A 20,472-nucleotide genomic window follows, 5' to 3' on the forward strand; every position below is an offset into this window, starting at 1 on the left:
ACACTAAAAGCACTTTGAGGAGGGCTTATTTGCACAGAGACTATTTACAAAGGTGTAGATAAGGTGTAAGAAACTATGAGGGAGAGCGTGCAGGGACCTAAGACTAGGAGCAGCAGAGCTGTCACCACCCCTAGGCCTACAGGGACAAGGGGAGGGAAGAGTTACCGGAAGCTGAAAAAGAGTGAGTTGTAAAGAGATGGTCTCAGAAACTTGATAGAAGCCATGGCATTTGGCTAAGAACATAGTTAACCCAGGGCAACTTCACAGCAAGAGAACCTAGGAAATAAATACCCTACCCTCATTCTTCTTCCTCCCAGCTATGGCAGGGGCTCTGTGTCGGCCAACATGAACAGAAAGCATAGGGTGCCACAGCCTGCTGATGACATCCTTACAGATAGTCTCTTGGAGCAGAAATCAGGGTAGAAAGGGTGGAGGGTAGATTTGGAGGGACAGAGAGAAAACATCTAACCCATTCCATTTTACAGATGAGGAAACTGAGACCGGAAAGGTTAAGTTATTGTCTGGTCCAGAGCATATATTCTTTTTTTACTTTTTTCTTTTTTCCAGCTTTACTGGGGTATACCTGCCAAAGCAGAGCATATACTTTTAATCAGTATACCATGTAATCTCTCAGAGTAAGTGAAAATCCAGGCAGAGTGCTGTATACATAATACATGCTTCACATGTTATTTTTCCTCTTCATTTTAGCCTCCACTGGCAAAGAGAAACCACTGATAAAATCAGAGTGTCCAGATCTTCCCCACACAGGGTGCCTCCCCCAGCAAATGAACTAAGGCTCCCTCCCAGGGAGTCAGCCTGCATCTCACATTCCACACAGTTCCAAAGCACCAGAGAGACCACAATATAAATGTAAAAGACATGCTGCTTTTCCTCTCTGCATTTCTAAACTAACTTGAATCGCTGGCTGTACCACAAAAATAAATCAAAATGTGAGAGTCTGTGAACAGTTCCCATTCAAGGTGCAATTGATTTGTGACACAATGCACATGGTAACCAGAGGCACACAGACTAAGTAAACAGGGTGTCTGACAATATGCACAGACTCCAGCAAGCAGTGCCTGCACATCCCCTCTCTAAGAAAATCAAAGCGTTTGACTGGTTTCTCCTTAATCCAATTCTTGCTCTCGCCTCACTCTTGTCAGAAAGGTGGGTGGCAGATATTATTTATCATTCTGGTGTCACTCGTGGGCTCAGAGAGTGACATGATTTACCTGTTGTCAAACGAGTTTTCAAAACAGCCTAACTCCGTTTGACACATTCTTTTCAGCAAGCCAAATATGCTGTCGGTCCATACCTTGAATGTGTCAAAATAATTTGCAAGCGACACCCACATCCCCATCCCATTTGATAGACCTGGGTTAGTCACTTTGAAGAGTTGCTAGGGAGGTTATTCAGAAAGGAGGAATGCCAGAAAATTAGAACTTCGGGGGCTGTGCATCACATGTACGAGGCTGATAATTATAATACTGATGCGTACAGGAGATGACTGTGGGCAGGGCACCTCGGCTAAGTGCGCATGTGATCTCAACTTAATGCTCACAAGCACCCTAAAAAGGGGTACTACTGGAACTTCCCTGGTGGTGCAGTGGTTAAGAATCCACCTGCCGATGCAGGGGACACGGGTTTGAGCCCTGGTCCGGGAAGATCCCACATGCCGTGGAGCAACTAAGCCCGTGTGCCACAACTACTGAGCCTGCACTCTAGAGCCCATAAGCCACAACTACTGAGCCTGCGTGCCACAACTACTGAAGCCTGCACACTACGACTACTGAAGCCCATGCACCTAGAGCCCGTGCTCTGCAACAAGAGAAGCCACTGTAAAGAGAAGCCCGTGCACTGCAAAGAAGAGTAGACCCCGCTCACCACAACTAGAGAAAGCCTGCACGCAGCAACGAAGACCCAATGCAGCCAAAAATAAATAAAATTTTAAAATAAAATTACATTAAAAAAAAGAAAAAGAAGGGGGCCCTACTGTCTCTACCATTTACATAAGAGGAACTTGAGTCCAGAGAGATTAAGTAACTTGCCTGGAGGCAGGGTCAGCTTCTTGGACGTGCAGCTTTAGAAGGGACCAGCACTTGGTTCAAGGCTCTGCTGTCGCCATCTTGAAATTCCTAATAACCTCTGAACGAGGAGACCTGCATTTTTATTTTGCACCAGGCCCTGCAAATAGTGTAGCAGGCCCTGCCTGTAGGCATCTATCCTACAAATACCTACATAGTACGTCCCAGGCACTGTATTAGGCAGAGGGGGTGACGATGTTCAAGTCCCTGCTGTCATGCAACTGCCATTCCACAGAGGGAGAAAGATGACAATTAAGGCAGATGATGATGACTGCTATGAAGAAAGTAGATAGGGTGGTGAGATAAAGTAAATGTGGATGGGCAGGGCGCTACTTTATATAGGGTGGCCACCTCTGAACAGGTTACACTTAATGAGACCTGAGGCTGAGGAGGAGGCCAACTGGCAGGACCCAGAGAGAGGATCAGGCCAAGGGAGTGCAAACAAAGGCAAAGGGTCAAAGGAGGCAGGAGTGGGACATGAGAAGGTCCAGGAAGAGCCCTCAGGTACTTCACCTGTGTGATGGGAGCTGAAGCACAGACAGTGAGAGGAGAGGTGCAAGGTGAAGTTAAGGATAAGGCAGAAACCAGATCACATTGGGGCCTTTTAGGACAAGGTTAGGAGCTTGGATTTGATGCTCCTGCACTGAGAGGCCAAGGAAGCATATTAATCGAGGGCCTGAGAGGAGCTCATGCATATTTTAAGATCACTCAGGCTATTGTGTAGAGAACAGATTAGAGGAGGGCAAGAAACTCAGGAGTAAATCACAACTGTAACCCACCACCACACATCACTGCTTCCAATAGAACCAGTTAGATAGAATGGGAGGATTTCATGAAGGGCTCCAGAGAATCTACACATAACTGATTCACATTTTATGTGCATGCATGTGTGTGAGTACACACGTGTACACTAATGAGGCATCTGGAGAATCCACGTATAACTGATTCACATTTTATAAGTGAGTACAGATGTAAATTTTTAAATAAAATGTAAAAAAAACCAATGTGCACACACAAATATATTCCAAATTTATATCCAAATTATTAATTTGTGAAGCTGGATTAATTAATGTTTGTATATAAATCTGAGATTTAAAATTCCTTTGCCATCTCTGCTTATTTGAAGAGTCTCCTAAGATTACATAATGAGATGATTAACAACACCATTACTGTTTAACACATTATTAGGTGCTTCCTAATACTGTGCAACCAGAACAAAATAAATAGGATGCTGGGGCCGATAGAAAACTGTAGCTATTATCCAAAGTCCACAATTTCACATTTGGTGATCCCCAGCTTGTCACTGACTACTTTTAAATAAAGTAAAATGCTATATATTTAAAGGCATACTTGTGTTTTGTACTCTTAAAGAGTGATTTATCTATTTAATATTGATTCAGCAAACAATACCAACACACAAGGCAGGTCCTTGTCCTAAAGCTGCACACATATTCACTCATATAACCTGAAAACAGCAGAAAGATTCTATTATTACACTCCTTCTCACAGGTGAAGAAACAACTACAGAGAACTTAACTCCTCCTGTTAATAACTGAATAACAAGGTTACACAGCTTATAAGTGGTAGTTTCAGGATAAACACCCAAGTAGTCCAGCTGTAGAGTCCATGCCCTAAACTAGAGGTTGGAAGATAACGGTTGGTAAACTACAGCCCATGGGCCAAATCTGGTCCTTTACCTGTTTTTTGTAAATAAAGTTTTATTGGAACAGCCATGCTCATTGGTTTACATGTTGTCCAAGCCTGCTTTTGCTACAAGAGCAGAGTTGGGTAGTCAAGGCAGAGATCATATGACCCAAAAACCCTAAAATATTTACTACCTGGTCCTTTATAGGAAGAGTTTGCTGAACCCTGCTTTAAACTATACTGCACCTACTACTTGCCAGCCACTATTCCAGGCACTAGGGATGGAGTGCAAATGAAACTAACGATACCCCTGCTCTCATGGTGCTTATAATTATATAATGGATTTTGCAAGATTTTGTGTGTGTGTGTGTGCAGGCACGCACAAACAGGGGAGCAATGTTCTGCTGCTAAAAATTTTGACTATCCAAATACAGATGATCCCTTATATCTTATTCCTTTGTTTAAAAAAAAAAATCTACTAGTAGCAGAGCCTTGGGTGTCTTAAAATTGTTTCGGAAGGGAAAACAATTGATATAATTCTAGGGCCCTCTGTCATAGTTACAAAGAGTATGGCTCTGACCCAGCAGGGTAATTCTCATGTATAAAATACACCTGCCTATTAGAATTGTACAGCTGCCTTGTTCTTAACAAGTATGCCAATAAAAGGATAATTAATAGAAACAAAGATTGCTAAAACTGATAAATGTTTATAATAACCAAATCTGAGCTTGCAACTGAAAAGGAAACCTGGCTAGTACTGCAGGAATTAAAATATTTCTGCAATCAAAACTCTACCTGCAATATTTCTTTTTTCCTCACACCCTTAGTAGTCTCTATTAAGAATTTGTGACTGTCAACATTACCATGGCCACCTGTTTGAGAGGGGATGCAAGAAGATGCACCTCAGGCTTCTATACAGCTGATACTCACCAATAGTGCTCATCTTTGCCTAAATGGGTGAACTACAGACTCTTAGTAACTAGCATCCTATGCCAAAGGACTTGCTTTTTGGGGGGAAGATTATCAGATAATTAAGAAATTCATTGAATTCCTAATATGAGCTGAATCCTGGTAAGATTTCACATTTGTAATCAAAATGTGGTGAAAATCCATCAATAGAGAACAGTTTGCTGATCATATTATCATAATTGTTGATTGACTGATAGATGACATTAACAGTCTAAACATAGATTTTCTTCTCTTTTTAAAAATTCCTTCTTAATTCTAACATGTGGCCTTACCTCATGAATTTTGAAGCCACTAATTTAGAATTTTTGATTCAAATTCAATCAGAATATATTGAGTTCCTACCAGGTGCCGTCACATGCATCTTTCATTTAATTCTCTCAGCTATACAACCATTCTCGGAAGTAGACATTATCACACCTATTTTGTAGATGAGTAAACAGAAGCTCAGAAAGGTTAAGTAACTTGCCCAAGGTCACCCAGCGAGAAAAGGGCAGAGCCAAGAGTCTAACACTAGTCTGCTTATGATGTTTCCAGGTCCAAGCTAACGTCTACCATTCCTTAGCAATATTTTCTTCATAAAATGTTGATTATATATAGGATGGGGAAAAGGGCAGTATTAAAATAAGTAAGACAATTATTTTCAAGTAGCTCAAGCTCTTTAAAACCTTACACCTCTATTCAAATCCCTACATGTTTGATGATTACAAATAGCTCTCTTACTTACTAAAGCAGTCTACAGATTTTTCTAAAAAATACTTGGCTTATAGTTGAAGTTACTGGATAATCTTGAAAGAAACTGTGCTGAATATTCTCCACTCATCCCTACAGACACACCTTCCATCATTTTCCACCCTATTCTGTGCTATGGGAGGCCTTTCTTCCCCTCTGGCTTCCTTTTGGGTTCAGTCAATGGGCAGCACCATAGGAGATCAGAGGACAGAAAGAGAAGTCAGGGTATTTATTCCCACAAGTTGGCAGTAGCTGTGTTTCTCTAATAAATGCCAAGCACCTTCCAGGCCACTTTATCCTAGAGCTGCAGTTCTCACCAGATTTCAGCAAAAACTTTCTCTTCTTGTGCCTTCAGGCCTAAAGGGTAGTAGTACTTTCTACCACTGCTAAACCTGGGGTGCTTTACCATCCCTTGTTAGTTTCCTTTAACCCAGCCCTGAGCTTTAACAACAGTCCCTTCATTGAGTGCTTTTCAACCTAGGCTCTTTTTTTTTTAATATATATTTTAAAATTTTTAATTTATTTTTTATTTTTGGCTGCATTGGGTCTTAGCTGCTGTGCACAGGCTTTCTCTAGTTGCAGTGAGCAGGGGCTACTCTTCGTTGCGGTGCGTGGGCTTCTCATTGCAGTGACTTCTCTTGTTGCGGAGCACGGGCTCTAGGTGTGCGGGCTTCAGTAGTTGTGGCACGTGGGCTCAGTAGTTGTGACTCGCGGGCTCTAGAGCCCAGGCTCAGTAGTTGTGGCACACGGGCTTAATTGCTCCACAGCATGTGGGATCTTCCCGGACCAGGGCTCGAACCCGTCCCCTGCACCAGCAGGCGGATTCTTAACCACTGCACCACCAGAGCAGCCCTTCAACCTAGGCTCTTGAAGTGAGAGCTTAGATTACTGATTTGAGACCTTTCCTCTTTTCTAATATAAGCATTAATGCTATAAATTTTCCTCTCAGCACTGCTTTTGCTGTGTCCCATAAATTTGATATGAAATATTTTATTCACTTCAATGTTTAGTTTGTTTTATTTCCCTTGAGACATCTTTTTTGAACCACGGATTATTTAAAAGTGTGCAGTTTAAAACTGTTGGGAGATTTTTCTGTTATCTTTCTGATACTGGTTTTCTATTCCATGTGTGGTCAAACACATTCTATATGGTTTCAGTTCCTTTGAATTTGTTAAAGTTTGTTTTATGGCCCAATACATAGGTACACTGGTATATGTACCGTGCACTCAAAAGAATGTGTATTCTGGTCTTGTTGGGGGGAGTGTTCTACAAATGTCAGTTACATTATTGGTCTATGGCATTGATGAGTTCTTCTGAATCCCTGCTGATTTTCTGTTAGTTGCTCTATCAATTTTCAATTATAATCATAGATTTGTGCATTTCATGTTTTAGCTCTATCATCTTTGTTTCACATATTTTGCAGCTCTGTTGTTTTGGCACCTCAGTTATCACTTGGTGAGGATGGGGCTCAGCCCCCAAGTCCATTTTTGCAGGTGGGAGTAAGGGTGAGGCAATAATTTTTTTCTGTACAGCAGTTGTTTTCTAAAAGTTTTCTTTTTTTAAACATCTTTATTGGAGTATAATTGCTTTATATTGTTGTGTTAATTGCTGCTGTGTAACAAAGTGAATCAGCTACACGTATACATATATCCCAATATTCCCTCCCTCTTGCGTCTTCCTCCCACCCTCCCTATCCCACTGCTCTAGGTGGTCACAAAAGCTCCAAGCTGATCTCCCTGTGCTATGCAGCTGCTTCCCACTAGCTATCTGTTTTACATTTGGTAGTGTATATATGTCAATGCCACTCTCTCACTTCGTCTCAGCTTACCCTTCCCCCTCTCCATATCCTCAAGTCCATTCTCTATGTCTGCATCTTTATTCCTGTCATGCCCCTAGATTCTTCAGAACCATTTTTTTTAAGATTCCATATACATGTGTTAGCATACAGTGTTTGTTTTTCTGACTTACTTCACTCTGTAGGACAGACTCTAGGTCCATCCACTTCACTACAAATAACTCAGTTTCATTTCTTTTCATGGCTGAGTAATATTCCATTGTATATATGTGCCACATCTTCTTTATCCATTCATCTGTCGATGGACACGTAGGTTGCTTCCATGTCCTGGCTATTGTAAATAGGGCTGCAATGAACATTGTGGTACATGACTCTTTTTGAATTATGGTTTTCTCAGGGTATATACCCAGTGGTGGGATTGCTGGGTCATATGGTAGTTCTATTTTTAGTTTCTTTTTTTTTTTTTAAAGGAATTCCTTTATTTATTTTTATTTATTTATATATTTATTTATTTATTTTTGGCTGTGTTGGGTCTTCGTTTCTGTGCAAGGGCTTTCTCTAGTTGCAGCAAGTGGGGGCCACTCTTCATCGCGGTGAGTGGGCCTCTCACTATCGCAGCCTCTCTTGTTGCGGAGCACAAGCTCCAGACGCCCAGGCTCAGTAGTTGTGGCTCACGGGCCTAGTGGCTCCGCGGCATGTGGGATCTTCCCAGACCAGGGCTCGAACCCGTGTCCCCTGCATTGGTAGGCAGATTCTCAACCACTGTGCCATGAGGGAAGCCCTATTTTTATTTTTTTAAGGAACCTCCATACTGTTCTCCATAGTGGCTGTATCAATTTACATTCCCACCAACAGTGCAAGAGGGTTCCCTTTTGTCCACACCCTTTTCTCCAGCATTTATTTTTTGCAGATATTTTGATGATGGCCATTCTGACTGGTGTGAGGTGATTCCTCATTATAGTTTTGATTTGCATTCCTCTAATGATTAGTGATGTTGAGCATCCTTTCATGCGTTTGTTGGCAATCTGTATATCTTCTTTGGAGAAATGTCTATTTAGGTCTTCTGCCCATTTTTGGATTGGGTTGTTTGTTTTTTTAATATTGAGCTGCATGAGCTACTTGTATATTTTGGAGATGAATCCTTTTTCCGTTGCTTCATTTGCAAATATTTTTTCCCATTCTGAGGGTTGTCTTTTCATCTTGTTTATGGTTTCCTTTGCTGTACAAAGGCTTTTAAGTTTCATTAGGTCCCATTTGTTTATTTTTGGTTTTATTTCCATTTCTATAGGAGGTGGGTCAAAAAGGATCTTGCTGTGATTTATGTCATAGAGTGCTCTGCCTATGTTTTCCCCTAAGAGTTTTATAGTGTCTGGCCTTACATTTAGGTCTTTAACCCATTTTGAGTTTATTTTTGTGTATGGTGTTAGGGAGTTTTCTAATTTCATTCTTTTACATGTAGCTGTCCAGTTTTCCCAGCACCACTTATTGAAGAGGCTGTCTTTTCTCCATTCTATATTCTTGCCTCCTTTATCAAAGATAAGGTGACCATATGTGTGTGGGTTTATCTCTGGGCTTTCTATTCTCTTCCACTGATCTATATTTCTGTTTTTGTGCCAGTACCATACTGTCTTCATTACTGTAGCTTTGTAGTATAGTCTAAAGTCAGGGCGCCTGATTTCTCCAGCTCCGTTTTTCTTTCTCAAGATGGCTTCGGCTATTCGGGGTCTTTTGTGTCTCCATACAAATTGTGAAATTTTTTGTTCTAGTTCTGTGAAAAATGCCATTGGTAGTTTGATAGGTATTGCATTGAATCTGTAGATTGCTTTGCGTAGTATAGTCATTTTCACAATGTTGATTCTTCCAATCCGACAACATGGTATATCTCTCCATCTGTTTGTATCATCTTTAATTTCTTTCATCAGGGTCTTATAGTTTTCTGCATACAGGTCTTTTGTCTCCTTAGGTAGGTTTATTCCTAGGTATTTTATTCTTTTTGTTGTAGTGGTAAATGGGAGTGTTTCCTTAATTTCTCTTTCAGATTTTTCATCATTAGTGTATAGGAATGCAAGAGATTTCTGTGCATTAATTTTGTATCCTGCTACTTTACCAAATTCATTGATTAGCTCTAGCAGTTTCCTAGTACCATCTTTAGGATTCTCTATGTATAGTGTCATGTCATCTGCAAACAGTGACAGCTTTACTTCTTCTTCTCTGATTTGGATTCCTTTTATTTCTTTTTCTTCTCTGATTGCTGTGGCTAAAACTTCCAAAACTATGTTGAATAATAGTAGGGAGAGTGGGCAACCTTGTCTTGTTCCTGATCTTAGAGGAAATGGTTTCAGTTTTTCCCCATTGAGAACGATGTTGGCTATGGGTTTGTCATATATGGCCTTTATTATGTTGAGGTAAGTTCCCTCTGTGCCTACTTTCTGGAGAGTTTTTATCATAAATGGGTGTTGAATTTTGTCGAAAGCTTTTACTGCATCTATTGAGATTACCATATGGTTTTTATCCTTCAATTTGTTAATATGGTGTATCACATTGATTGATTTGCGTATTTTGAAGAATCCTTGCATTCCTGGGATAAACCCCACTTGATCATGGTGTATGATCCTTTTAATGTGCTGCTGGATTCTGTTTGTTACTATTTAGTTGAGGATTTTTGCACCTATGTTCATCAGTGTTATTGGACTGTAGTTTTCTTTTTTTGTGACATCTTTGTCTGGTTTTGGTATCAGGGTGATGGTGGCCTCGTAGAATGAGTGTGGGAGTGTTTCTCCCTCTGCTATATTTTGGAAGAGTTTCAGAAGGGTAGGTGTTAGCTCTCCTCTAAATGTTTGATAGAATTTGCCTGTGAAGCCATCTGGTCCTGGGCTTTTGTTTTTTGGAAGATTTTTAATCACAGTCTCAATTTCAGTGCTTGTGATTGGTCTATTTATATTTTCTATTTCTTCCTGGTTCAGTCTCAGAAGGTTGTGCTTTTCTAAGAATTTGTCCATTTCTTCCAGGTTGTCCATTTTATTGGCACATAGCTGCTTGTAGTAATCTCTCATAATCCTTTGTATTTCTGCAGTGTCAGTTGTTACTTCTCCTTTTTCATTTCTAATTCTGTTGATTTGAGTCTTCTCCCTTTTTTTCTTGATGAGTCTGACTAATGTTTTATCAATTTTGTTTACCTTCTCCAAGAACCAGCTTTTAGCTTCATTGATCTTTGCTATCATTTCCTTCATTTCTTTTTCATTTTTTTCTGATCTGATCTTTATGATTTCTTTCCTGCTGCTAACTTTAGGTTTTTCTGTTCTTCTTTCTCTCATTGCTTTAGTGGAAGGTTACGTTGTTTATTTGAGATTTTTCTTGTTTCTTGAGGTAGGATTGTATTGCTATAAACTTCCTGCTTAGAACTGCTTTTGCTGCATCCCATAGATTTTGGGTCGTCGTGTTCTCATTGTCATTTGCTTCTAGGTATTGCTTCTAGAGGATTTCCTCTTTGATTTCTTCAGTGATCTCTTGGTTATTTAGTAGCGTATTGTTTAGCCTCCATGTGTTTGTATTTTTTACAGTTTTCTTCCTGTAATTGAAATCTAGTCACATAGCGTTGTGGTCGGAAAAGATACTTGATACGATTTCAATTTTCATAAATTGATTTGTGACCCAAGATATGATGTATCCTGGAGAATTTTCCATGAGCACTTAGGAAGAAAGTGTATTCTGTTGTTTTTGGATGGAATGTCCTATAAATATCAATTAAGTTCATATTGTTTAATGTACCATTTAAAGCTTGTGTTTCCTCATTTATTTTCATTTTGGATGATCTGTCCACTGGTGAAAGTGGGGTGTTAAAGTCCCTTACTATTATTGTGTTACTGTCGATTTCCCCTTTTATGGCTGTTAGCCTTTGCCTTATGTATTGAGGTGCTCCTATGTTCGGTGCATAAATATTTAACACTGTTATATCTTCTTGGATTGATCCCTTGATGATTATGTAGTGTCCTTCTTTGTCTCTTGTAATAGTCTTTATTTTAAAGTCTATTTTGTCTGATATGAGAATTGCTACTCCAGCTTTCTTTTGATTTCCATTTGCATGGAATATCTTTTTCCATCCCCTCACTTTCAGTCTGTATGTGTCCCTAGGTCTGCAGTGGGTCTCTTGTAGACAGCATATGTACGGGTCTTGTTTTTGTATCCATTCAGCCAGTCTATGTCTTTTGGGTGGAGCATTTAATCCATTTACATTTAAGGTAATTAACAATATGCATGTTCCTATTACCATTTTCTTAATTGTTTTGGATTTGTTATTGTAGGTCTTTTCCTTCTCTTGTGTTTCTTGCCTGGAGAAGTTCCTTTAGCATTTGTTGTAAAGCTGGTTTGGTGGTGCTAAATTCTCTTAACTTTTGCTTGTCTGTAAAGGTTTTAATTTCTCCGTAGAATCTGAATGAGATCCTTGCTGGGTAGAGTAATCTTGGTTGTAGGTTTTTCCCTTTCATCACTTTAAATATGGCCTGCCACTCCCTTCTGGCTTGCTGAGTTTCTGCTGAAAGACCAGCTGTTAACCTTATGGGGATTCCCTTGTTGCTTTTCCCTTGCTTCTTTTAATATTTTTTCTTTGTATTTAATTTTTGATAGTTTGATTAACATGTGTCTTGGCATGTTTCTCCTTTGATTTATCCTGTATGGGACTCTCTGAGCTTCCTGGACTTGATTGACTATTTCCTTTCCCGTATTAGGGAAGTTTTCAACTATAATCTCTTCAAATATTTTCTCAGTCCCTTTCTTTTTCTCTTCTTCTTCTGGGACCCCTATAATTCGAATGTTGGTGCGTTTAATGTTGTCCCAGAGGTCTCTGAGACTGTCCTCAAGTCTTTTCATTTTTTCTTTTTTCTCCTCTGAGGTAGTTACTTCCATTATTTTATCTTCCAGGTCACTTACCCGTTCTTCTGCCTCAGTTATTCTGCTACTGATTCCTTCTAGAGAATTTTTAATTTCATTTATTGTGTTGTTCATCATTGTTTGTTTGCTCTTTAGTTCTTCTAGGTCCTTGTTAAATGTTTCTTGTATTTTCTCCATTCTGTTTCCCAGATTTTGGATCATCTTTACTATCATTACTCTGAATTCTTTTTCAGGTAGACTGCCTATTTCCTCTTCATTTGTTTCATCTGCTGGATTTTTACTTTGCTTCTTCATCTGCTGCATATTTCTCTGTCTTCTCATTTTGCTTAACTTACTGTGTTTGGGGTCCCCTTTACACAGGCTGCAGGTTCATAGTTCCCGTTGTTTTTGGTTTCTGCCCCCAGTGGGTAAGGTTGGTTCAGTGGATTGTGTAGGCTTCCTGGTGGAGGAAACTGGTGCCTGTGTTCTGGTGGATGAGGCTGGATCTTGTCTTTCTGGTGGGCAGGACCGCGTCCAGTGGTGTGTTTTGGGGTGTCTGTGAACTTAGTATGATTTTTAGGCAGCCTCTCTGCTAATGGGTGGGTTTGTGTTCCTATCTTGCTAGTTGTTTGGCATGGGGTGTCCAGCATTGGAGCTTGCTGGTCGTTGAGTGGAGTTGGGTCTTAGCGTTAAGACGGAGATCTGTGGTAGAGCTCTCACCGACTGATATTACGTTGGGCTGGGAGGCCTCTGGTGGTCCAATGTCCTGACCTTGGCTCTCCCACCTCAGAGTCTCAGGCCTGATACCCAGTTGGAGAACCAAGAGCCTGTCAACCACATGGCTTTTGGGAAGTCTGAGGTCTTCTGCCAGTGTTCAGTCGGTGTTCTATAGGAGTTGTTCCACATGTAGATGTATTTTTGATGTATTTGTGGAGAGGTAGGGGATCTGCACATCTTACTCTTCCGTTATCTTGAAGGTCCTCCCTCTAAAAGGTTTTTGTCTTGCTAGGCTGCCGTTTTCCAGACGTTTGGTTAAAGAAAGCAGGGTTTTGTTGAGGCTCATTTTACCTACACCCATTGGTCATTTAGGGTTGCCAGTTTCTTCAGTAGCCAGTCTGGGATATAGGAGACAAAGCAGAAAACAAACAAACAAAACCCAGGGGACTCACTGCCATGTTATTATTTGGGTCCAGAAGTCTCTAGCCAGTCTGCCTTCTCTCCACCTTTCACAGTCTTCTTATGTGTGGTTTATATTTGTAATATAATATACTATAATAATAATTATATAAATATATGGAATTTATATTTGTAATATATGTAATTTGTATTTATATAAATGTTATATTACTTCTAGGGTTTTTAGTTATACTTAGCAGAAGGAATAGGACAAAGTATGTCTATTCCATCTTCACTGAAGCAGAAGTCTTCAGGTCAGGTAGTTTGAAAAAGAAAATTTAATACAGGGCACTAGTTTCAAAAGGTTGGATGAACTGAAAAGCTAAACAGGGAGCAGTGAGACCACCCGAAGATTTGCAATAGCAGAAAGTGGCTTCTCTCCTAGAACTGTTGGTACACAGAGAGTAGGTTGTGTTACCAGAGCCTAAAAGCTGGAGCTGCCCAATGGGAGACTGGACCAAAGAGGGAGGGGCTATCCCACAAACAGCCTGAACCAGGAAGGAGCTGAAGCCAATGATGGACTCCCATGCCCCACCACAAGTAGAGAGAGGGGGGAAAAAATACACTGGCTTCTCCCCTCATTTCTTCCTCAGTCCCCTTCTAGTGCCTCCCAGTAGCCAAAACAGCTGCAAGCCACAGGTCAAGGGAAATGTCATGTATGGGGGTCAGCAATCTGGACACTGAGTAGAAAAGGGAGAGGCAGGGAGCAGGTATGAAGGAAAATAGATGACTGGCACACAGTTGAATAGTTATTTTAGAGCTGCCTTGGATTTGGAGTCAAGAATCCTTAAGAGAAGTATGGGATAATGGCAAGAACATAATAAATATGTCAGAAGCCACATTAAAGTATCATTATTGGGTGGCCCAGTGTGTGCCTGGAATAGGAGGAAGACGGGCCTAACATACCCTAAAACATCCAGGTAATTTCCTTAAAATCCATCCACTTTCCTCTGGCTATAACCTCCTAGCTTGAAAGATAATAACCCCAAATATGTATTCTTGTGACTGTGCTATCTTTAGACTCTGGTGTTCTGATAATTGGGGAAAAATAATCCCGAAGGTATTGGTGTACCCAACTCAGTAATTCTTCTTTACTGGGCTAGATTTCTTGTTATTGTGTTTTCTTTTCATTCATTAGTAAAAGCAACTGCCTGCATGGTAAATAGTTTCCATGCACCTAGGTGATCTGAGTAGAAGTTGGCTATGTTCCACTTCCAGATGGATACATGAACTTAAAAAGAGTATTAGAAAATGATCTGTTTGAACAGGGAAAAGTCAACAAATAGATGTTCCATACCTAGAAGTCCTATGAGTAGATCAAAACACAGAGAAGACCAACAGACTGACCAACAGACTGACAACTACCACTGCATCAGTGGGGTTAACCTGGTGGCAATCCACGTGAAATGTCTTGGAAAGGGTCTGGAAGAAAGTTTAATTCGACAGAATCTGTCAAGTTAGCAATGAAGAATGATGAATGACAGAACTTAAGCGAAATATTTTAAAGAATGCTTTCAAAGAACTCATTTTAATGAACAACTACTGTATTCAACTAAAGTCTTATCCTTTTACTATATTTTGGAAATATATTTGTAAACCTGGGAGACTAAATCAACATATGTATAAAAATATTTTATAACTCAGGTTTGTTATTATAGTTCTCTCAACGGTGTGTGGGGAGGGAGGGGTTAGTTCTATACTATACAAAGGAATTTATGTACAGGACAAATAAGCTATGTCTCTTCTCACAAATGAGCAACTGCCTTGACTGACTGTTTTTTCCTAATTAGAATAGCAAACTGTAGCTGACTATACTAGTGTTAGAAGCCCAGTACAATAAATTATCCTTCAACTGTCATTCAAAACAAAGTTCAAGAAAGAACTAAATATCAGGTGGGGGTGGGGGGAAGCACAGTACGCATGGTTTAATAATAATGTACAAGGAGAGCCAGCACAGGACTTGAACGAGATGGGGGTGACAAAAGTCAATTAAAATCTTGGTACAGTTTTTGAGATTTGGAATATTAATTAGCAAAAACAACAGAATACTGGCATAACCAGGCACACATTTGAAATCTCGTTTGTGGTTCAAGAAGCCATGTTTTAAAGAGCACTTGAGAGACTGAAAAGATGCATCTAGAAAAGAAAGCAATTAAAATAATTCAGAACTGGAAGATGTTAGGTCACCTTGGCATGGGTAATACAAAAGGATATGGTGGTCAGCAGGGCATGCCAGGAAAACTACTAGGACAGCTACTTCTGTGGGACTCTGTAGTGTTTTTATTTTTTTCTGGCAAAGGCCACTTTAGAAACACAAATGTGAGAAAGTCCGTTACAAGTGTGTAGTGTTGCAAACCATTATGAATTGCCTCTTTCAAGCATAAGTGAAAGAAAGGCCATTTCTGCTCTGGTTAAGCAAATCATATTTGTCTACAATAGGATTAGAGATGCCACAGGCTGAGTAGCTTGGCTCTATTTCTGTGACAGGATGTCTACCCTGCAAAAATAAAAATAACTAACATCTTTCAAGAGCCTTCTTGTGTACCAAGCACTGCAGTAAGCTTCTCAATGCTTTAGTCCTTCCAGAATGTAAGCTATAGGAAGGCAGGGAAACTTGCTTGTTTTGAACATTATTGCATCCCTTAGTCCTAGCACATAGTAGGAACTCAATATATATTTTATCAATGAATGGCGTTTTTCAGTACTTGAATTTTTATGTGTATCACTTCTGTAAACAGAAAAAATTAAATTGTGGTTTACTACCTCTTGGTAGTCATGGGCTTGTGTAAGTCCCTCTCCTTGAGGGTGGGCTGGATCTACTGGCTCACTTCTAATAAATAAGAATACAATGAAAGTAATGGAATGTCACTTCTGAGGTTAGGTTACAAAATGACGCTGATTTCTGTATTGCCCTCTACTGCTCTTTGGCTTGCTTGCTCTGATGGAAGCCAGCCACCATGTTGTGAGCCACCCTACGAAAGGGTCCATCTGACAAGGAACTGAGGAGGCCCCTGGCCAACAGCCAGTGAGGAAGTGAGGCCATCAGTCTAATGGCCCATGGGGAACTGGATCCTGCCACCAACTACATAAGTGAGCTTGGAAGTAGACTCTCCAGGCTCAGTTGAGTCTAGAGATGACTGCAGCTCTGGTCATGTAATCTTGGGAGACCCTGAGCCAGAGTTACCCGCCTAATCCATGCCTAGATTCCTAACACACAGAAACTATGAGATAAAAAGCATTTGTTGTTTTGAGCTGATAAGATTGCATAATTTATTATATAGCCATAGATAGCTAATACATAAATCAACAGAAAAGTGGCTTTTTTAAGTTGTCACGTTTTTGGTTGTTATTTTATTTTCCTGAGGCATTGTCATTTTCTACTTAATGCTCTTCATGGACTGTACTCCTGTCTCTCAAAAATTGACCCTGCTTTGGCAATGTGGTAACAGCTGCTTCTTCCATGACCGAAAGATGGGGGTAGTATTACAACTAAACATCTATTTTCCCATTTTAATATGGTAACCTAGCATATTTACAAAGGGAGCTTTAAACAGTTCCTGGAAAATTATAATTAAGTCAAAGTTTAAAATCTACTTTAAAATCCATTAAGTTTATTCATTAAAACATTTTACATATCACAGTAATACTGTGTTAAAATTGATCTTCAGCCTCCTTCCTATTGAAGTTAAAATGGGTTCTCTCTAACTGATTCCATCTATGGTATAATGACATCCGTCTGTCTTCTTTATCATAGCCAGACAACAGCTGTACACATAAGCCCTAAGGATTCACACCAATTCACCATTCCATTCTAAATATAGTTAACACCCTGTTGTTTGGCCCCCAAATTCCGATGATACCTAGACATTACAGCTTACTTTTGCATTACCAATGTATAAACCCTTAAATTCTGTAAGATATATCTAACACTACAATGAAACCAAAATAATTTAATCTTTAAAACTGGAAGGGTGGGGACTTCCCTGGTGGTGCAGTGGTTAAGAATCCACCTGCCAATGCAAGGGACACGGGTTCAATCCCTGGTCCGGGAAGATCCCACATGTCGCGGAGCAACTAAGCCCGTGTGCCACAACTACTGAGCCTGTGCTCTAGAGCCCGCAAGCCACAACTAGTGAGCCCACATGCCACAACTACTGAAGCCCGTGCACCTAGAGCCCGTGCTCCACAACAAGAGAAGCCACTGCAATGATAAGCCCACGCACCACAACGAAGAGTAAAGTCCGTGCACCACAACGAAGAGTAGACCCCACTCACTGCAACTAGAAAAAGCCTGCGCGCAGCAACAGAGACCCAATGTAGCCAAAAATAAATAAATAAAGTAAATAAATTTATTTTTTTTAAAAATTAAGAAAAAAACCTGGAAGGGTCTTATGATTTATCATTATGAATAGCAGGTATTATTCTCTTTCATTAATGTGGGCCTCTTATAATGTAGCTTTATCACAGGCCTTTTACTTATCTCCTCAGACTGTAGGCATTCTGTTTTATCCCTGAGGAGTACCTGACACATAGTGGAAACTCAAAAATATACACCTAATGATTTAATACATGAACTCCACACTCATTTGTTCATTCAAAGATACTTCAGCATGGTCCCAGCCCTCAATAATTGATGGGAAAGGGGAGGAAATACACAAATAATAATGATGTAAAACAGTAATAAGAATTGCTTTAAGAAGTATTCAAAATGATATTGGGGATTTATTAAAAATCCCTGGGCCACAGCCTCCAGGTGAATTTTTAAGTTCGTATGTGAGGGGTGTTGCAAACAAACTTTTTCTATAGAAAGCCAGATATAAGTGTTTGGGGCTTTGCCAGCCATATATCTGTGTTACAGCTACTCAACTCTGCTACTCTAGTGTGAAAGTAGCCATAGACAACAGATAAATGAACGGACATGGCCATATTCCAATAAAACATTATATGTGGACACTGAAATTTGAATTTCAGAAAATATTCACATATTTTCTGTCAGTGTCATGAAACACTGTTCTTTAAAAAATTTTTTCAGTCATTAAAAAATATAACCATTCTTTGCCCTTGGACTGTACAAAAACAGACAGTTGGCCATATTTGGCCTGCAGGCCATACTGGCCAACCCTTGGCATACATGAAAGAGCACAGACTCTGGAATCTTTGTGACCTAGGTTAGTATTCCAGCTCTGCTCCTTAATAGCAGGTGCCTCAGGCAAGCTACTTCCCCATATGAACCTGTCTCTTCACCTGAGAGATGAGAGACTTCAGTAACATCTACTTCATCTGTAGGGTGGCAAAAAACTTGAAGACCAAAAAAAAAAAAGAGGCTAAAAGGCCTGTCTGCTAAAACAACAACTGTGCTACTTGAACTATCATAGTAAACATGTTTTCTTTTAACATGCCAATCAGAGAACTAATTTGGACATGGGATTTAATTAAATGCAGTTGGCTGCATCACTAATATACTCCTCTGTCTTCATCATATTCTATTACACAGTAGTCACTTCTTTTTGGCATTTGTTATCATAATGTGATGAGACCTCACCATAGTGTGTCACAGAGTGCACCAGGCAGCATCTTTTATTTTTATATGACTAGGTTTTAATGGGATTTTACAATTTAGCTCTAGGATGTCTAGCTTGCCAAATCATTCAGCAAATGCTAAGGAAATTGTCTTAACTAGCATACTGCAAGTAAATGGTTCAATTTAATACATCATAAAAATAATAAAAAGAGGAAAATAAAATGGATAGGAAAAAATCATTTTGGAGGAAAGCCTAGTTTCCTCCTAAATTAAGATGTTAAGAAACAAAGTTTATCTTTTATTTCTTCCATTTAAAGAGGGAGAGGCGTTATAGCTACTGTGATCATGATCCCCTGCAAACCACCCCCCACCCCCTGCAAAAGACACATTCTTAGTTTAATCACATTTACTTTACACCATGCCTGACAAGCGGTCAGTCATCCAGCCTCATTTCAACAATCTTTCTCTGATAAAGAGGAGTCTTACAGGAATGCTTTAACTCAAGAAAATGGATATCTAAATAATAGAATATTATGCATTGAACTAGAGGCAAGTGTGTAGTGGTGAGAGTGGTGAGGCAGTAGAGTTACAGATAGAAAATAAGCCCACCTCTGTTATTTGTGGGACCCAGGGAAATGGAGACCACATAGCATGTTGAAATATTTAGAAGTTATAAATCAACCAGCATCTCACCCAAAGCCCTGCAGCCCAATATTTAGGACTAGCCCTCCAGCCTGGATGTTAAAAGCCTGCTGGATTGTGTGATAGCACAGATATGCTGGGCAGGACAGTATGGAAGCTAGACCTCGGCTCCCACTCAGGACTTCTGGGTGGTAACTGGACTAAAAAAAACATTAGAACTCATGAAAAAGTTCAGCAAGGTTGCAGCATACAAGATCAATATATAAAAATCAATGGTATATCTAGACACTAGCAATGAATAATCCAAAGTTAAAATTAAGAAAACAATTCCATTCACAGTGGCATCAAAAAGAATAAAATACTTAGGCATAAACTTAACAAAATAAGTGTAAAGTGTATACTCTGAAAACTAGAAAACATTTTTGAAACAAATTAAGACCTAAATAAATGGAAAGACATTCCATATTCAAGTATTAGAAGACTAAATATTGTTAAGATAGCAATATTTTCTAAATTGATCAACAGATTCAATACAATGCATATCAAAATCTCAGCTGGGATTTTTTGCAGAAATTGACAAGCTGATCCTACAATTCACATGGAAATGCAAGGGACCCAGAATAGCCAAAACAACTTTGAAAAAAGGAGAGCAAACTTGGAAGCCTCATAGTTCTCAATTTCAAAACTAACTACACAGCTACAGTAATCAAGACAGTGGTAGATGGACAGATATGCAAATCAATGAAATAGACTTAAAAATCCAGAAATATAACCTCAGTTGATTTGTGGTCAGTTGATTTTCCACAAGAGTGCCAAGACAATTCAATGGGGGAAATACTGGTCTTCTCAACAAATGGTTTTGGGATATTCACAAACAAAATTATGAGGTTTAATCCCTACCATATAGAAAATTTGACTCAAAATGGATCATATAACTAAATTTAAGAGGTATACTATAAAACTTTCAGAAGAAAATATAGAAGTAAATCCTTATGACCATGTTAGGCAAAGCCTTCTTAGATACAACATCAGAAGCACAAACAACA

Source organism: Balaenoptera ricei, chromosome 11, assembly GCF_028023285.1.
Source record: "Balaenoptera ricei isolate mBalRic1 chromosome 11, mBalRic1.hap2, whole genome shotgun sequence".
In the NCBI taxonomy this organism is placed as follows: Eukaryota; Metazoa; Chordata; class Mammalia; order Artiodactyla; family Balaenopteridae; genus Balaenoptera; species Balaenoptera ricei.